The sequence below is a fragment of the Rhagoletis pomonella genome, unplaced genomic scaffold (assembly GCF_013731165.1).
Source record: "Rhagoletis pomonella isolate Grant_MI unplaced genomic scaffold, Rhpom_1.0 Rhpom_scaffold_00002, whole genome shotgun sequence".
Taxonomy (NCBI): domain Eukaryota; kingdom Metazoa; phylum Arthropoda; class Insecta; order Diptera; family Tephritidae; genus Rhagoletis; species Rhagoletis pomonella.
Window position 1 is genome coordinate 60,277,148 of NW_023458556.1, and position 4,652 is coordinate 60,281,799.

At 33.5% G+C, this 4,652-nt stretch overlaps 1 long non-coding RNA gene across 1 annotated transcript; it reads right to left on the reverse strand.

The window, feature by feature from the left end:
• Window positions 1-330: 330 nt before the first annotated feature.
• LOC118733900 lies at window positions 331-3,057 on the reverse strand. Its single transcript, XR_004992306.1, has 2 exons — window positions 2,880-3,057; window positions 331-1,190 (listed from the first exon to the last, which is right to left on the reverse strand). It is a non-coding gene; the product is annotated as an uncharacterized LOC118733900 (long non-coding RNA).
• Window positions 3,058-4,652: the final 1,595 nt, after the last annotated feature.

Genomic DNA, 4,652 nt, shown 5'->3' on the forward strand with positions numbered 1-4,652 from the left:
ATTGATTAACCAACTTGCTCGAGTAATCGAATAATCGCACAGCCCTAGTTTCTACATAGGTATATAGATATAGTACATACTTCTGCTTGTACGAAGACAACGAACGTTAAAAGCACGGCTGAGAAAGCATTGAAGTAGAGAGGGAATTTGAAGAAAGATGAAGAAAAGAGGGAGGAATATAAAAAAGAGAGATCAAAAGAAATAAACTATAGACGGCAAATAAAAAATAATCATATATATAATGGCAACAAAGGTCTAAGATGCGACTAACTTGCGCAAAAAAAAAATTAATTGAAAACAAAAAAGAGGGATTAGTTTCTTCGAATTTTGGCAAGTATAAAAGTAAACAATACATCCATAAAATAAGTTGAAAAGACATTAAAAAAAATATTAGACAAATAAGATAGTGAAAATGAGGAGGCGAAATGCGAAAATGAGTACCCTAAATTAAACAAATTGTTAAGTAAGCAAGAACTAACTATGTATATCAAAGCGCTACATGGTTTTGACAGTAAACGAAGCATATCAGATTTTTAAAAAGGAGTTCAAGGATTTTGAGATTAGCAAAACAAAATTTTAAGCGAGCAGACCGAGATCAACGGAAATAAGGTCAATTGACATTATTTCGCATACTGGTGCTCACAAAAATAGTCACAATATTTATACATAGAGGATATTGATGATGGCTAATGACAAAAAACTTGTGTTCATTCAGTGCCCACTGTAGTTTTTATGAAGAAAAAATTGTCTCCAAACGGAACGGTCGTAACGCAGGAAAAACCCATATGTAATTTTTTCATTAAACATATGAGTGCAAAATTAAAATATAGAGTATTTTTTGAATATTTAATTAAAAATATCTCAGCCAGCATTATTTCAGCCAATCCACTCGCGAAATATTTCCTAACACGTTAAATTTCATACAAAATAGATTTCATACATTAAACAGATGGGTGAAGGTCGTGCCCTTGTCGGACCTTCTACTATTTATGTATAACAAACTAAATTACGAAAAATTCGGCAATGTTCTGGTTTTTTTTTTTTACAAATTATCTAGTTACATTTCGATTCTAAATGGACGATCTAGGTTGGCCGAACCATTGTAATTAACCGAACAGTTTCCGCAATGGCTAGGCAGGCTGACCTTCGACTAAAGAAAATGCGAAATTTAAGATATTACTGGATCTAGACTGAAATAATAACCAAATAGAAAGAGGTGCAAAAATGTATGTCAGATGTATGTAGTCTCGGCATAGAATAGAATGAAAAAATAATAATAATAATGATGAAAGGGAACCAAAAGTGTGAACTAAACGATTAAAGAGCACAAATTTCAATGTGAAGCCAAACTCTCTGGGAAGACAATACCTGTAATTATTGTTCCATGATTCAGCCCATAGGTTTAACTAAAAAGTGTGTAATGATCATATTTGCTTAACGCTTTTATGAAAAGTGTAAGCACATTATTTTACAGTCTATACATCTTTGAAAGTGCATATTCCAATTGAACACCTACACCAGCATTTGCACTGTGCCACCCACTTTTCTGCTGGCTCCCACCCCCACCCCTCATACGTCAAAATCGCTGTGAAAGAAATTTACATTACGCTTTCGAGAATAATAAAAAAAAAAATATGAAACGAAACAAAGAACACATTTGAAGTGCGGTTTTTGCCCCCAGTTTGGCGTTAATTGAAAACAAATGTACGTACATACATACAGTCAGTCAATTAAGTTTAGATACAGCGACTTTTTTACAATACCGCCACCTATTTTTTAAATATTTGATTTTTCGCTCACTTTTTTATAAAAATGGGGTTAATTCTACAGCAAAAACCCCAAAAATCAGAGTTCTAAACCTTATGCAAAGTTGAAGAAAATTCTGTATATATATGTAGTATAACAAAGTGCAAGTTCGAGGTAGCTGGGACTTACAATTGATTTTTAGCATTTTTTTTTTGTTGAAGGTGTTGCTCATTTCCTCTATATAAAATAATGTTTGATAATTTTTTATATGAAAAAAATGTGAGACACTTTCAACAAAAAAATTTGCCCAAAAATCAATGGTAAGTCCTAGCTTCCTCATACTTGCACTTTATTATACTAAAATTGAATGCACTAAAAAGCTGTAATCGTCTTTTTGTAGAGAGCGTAAATAAAAAATCAATATTTTAATGAAATTTTGTACAAGGTTGGGAACTCTGATTTTGGGGTTTTTTGTTGTAGAATTAGAGTATTTTTATAAAAAAAATAGCGTGAAATAAAATTAAAAAAAAAGTTGCCCGTATTGTAAGAAATTCGCTGTACCCAAACTTTATGAACTGACTGTATGTACATACACACAATCTGTTAAACAAGTGCATTCCGCTGACCCCTGCGCGTGGTTGACAACGATCAGCTCTTGGTGCCACAAAAAAAGATTTATTGATTTCTTAGCACACTTGAGCACACAGAAAGGTACCAGTTTCTCGAATCTACCAATGAATTGACCCCGCACCACCCGAACAACAAGCATACCATTATGTATGACAAAACACAAGAATGCAGCGGAAAATGGCACGTACGCATTTATGAAAGTACGCAATTGCATTGGGAAATCAATAATTTTACTACTAGGCTAATACTTTCCAATTTGCGGTTTCGATGTGACTTAAATTTTAGAAGATTAATGCTTATTATCACATTGTGGCTCCAGCCGATGTGGAAATAATTTTCCCACTAACAGCGCTTAATACACCGATTAGCCGAACACACGACCACGAGACAGATGAACTTGCAAAATTTTATCATGCACTTTCAAAGCAATTTTTAGCGTTAGTAGACTTTACTTAGGTAAAATTTAGTTAATAATACTAGAGCGTACAATTCTGAACACTCACCACTATTTTTAAATGGGTTTTATTGCTTACTTTTCGTCAGTAATAATTGAAAACAAACAATTAGAGAATCCACGACAAATGCACTTGAAAATTTTTTCCAACAAATTGTCGGAACTGACAGCGAGTAGCGTAAACGGCATGTGTGCTAGAAGGAGCACATATATCCCTGCTTTTGATAATGGAGTCCAAGGGCGAAGTATGCGTGTAAGAGCAGCACAGCAATAATCAAACGAAAAAGTAGATCCCACAACAGTGAGCTTTGTGCAATGTACAAATTTGTAGCGATTCCGATTTCTAGAAATACAAAAAAGAGCTGCGAAAAAGAGTTCAAGTTTATTAAATATCTATTTAACAGCAGTTTTGCCCTCTTTAAGTCCGAATGAGAAATTAAAATCCGAATAAAACCGTTTTTCGGCACATTTCATGTAAAACTCAACTTTTCAACACTGCTTGGCTAACGGTTTTTATTTGACAGCTGTACCGGCCGCCACCATCTTGAATCAAAAAGTGAAAATTTTCATACGTGCACCTTCTTTCCGATTTAAATTGATTTTAAAACGGGTTTAATGAGTGTAAAAAATTAATTTATAGTTTAAAATGTGTGCTTATCGAATAATCAGTGTAAGAATCACTAAAATATGATGCGACAAATGTGCATGACTTGCGGAGAAGGTGCTGTGCGTCTTTGTGAAGTTGGTAGACAAGCGCGGTATTAAGTGAAATTAATTTGTAGAACTAAAATTAATTTAACTATATCCAAGCAAAGAAATCCAGTAATTTTCGAAGGTAAGACATTCTAATCTTTATTAAAACTTAGTTTCTTGCTGCGGAGCATGAATTTTATGCGATGTACTAACGTATGTATATATTTTATTGTACGTATATGTTGCTGCAGCATTTGTCCGCCGGAAGTAGGCAGAGTTGCCGTTTCGATACTATTGTATAATTTTTGATATTTTTAAATTTTGTATTTGATACTTTGATACTTTTTTATTCACAAATGTTAAATTTTGATACTCATACAAATATTTTTGAATTTGCTTCAAAAATATTGAGTTTACTTCACAACTTTACGGCAGCTGAACATTTTTTCACAATTAAATATGATGAAAACAAAACTCGGTAATTCTCTAGGGTGGGGTAACAACCCCTAAAAAAGGTGCGGAAAAGTCGGGAGAGGTACCAAACGACGCATTTCGGCCCCCCTAATAACAATCCGGAGGGGGGCTAATATTATTAACCATTTAAAAGTTATGAACAAAAAACTTTTGTTAAATTTCGTTGTTTTCTATGGGCAATTACACCGACAAAGATTCACTAAATCACCTGTTCTCATTTTTAAACACTATTAAAATATATAATTTAACTTTTTTATTAAAGAAACACATAGTTTTATCAACCTAAGATAGATTATTTTGTTATTAAAAAGAAGTTGACAATCTTTGCGAGCTGAAACGCGAGATTCCAAAATAGCTATAGTGCTGCCACTGTATTAGTATTTCGTAATAATTCACTTTTCCTTATGAGATGTGTGCACTGTTCAATGCTTTTCGGTATCTTCTTTCGTTTAATATATGTGACCTGGTCTACGAAAAGGGAGCTTACGTGCGAAAACTAGTTTTCTATGAAAAAGCTGTTAAAAGTAAGCAACTCGTTTCGTCAGTTTCTCATTATCTCGTTAATTGTTCTCCGCGCCGGACGTCCAGTAAGTGTTGTTGTTGGTCCAGTAAGTGTTGTTGTTGGTCGGAATATTATTATAGTTCATCGTGTAAG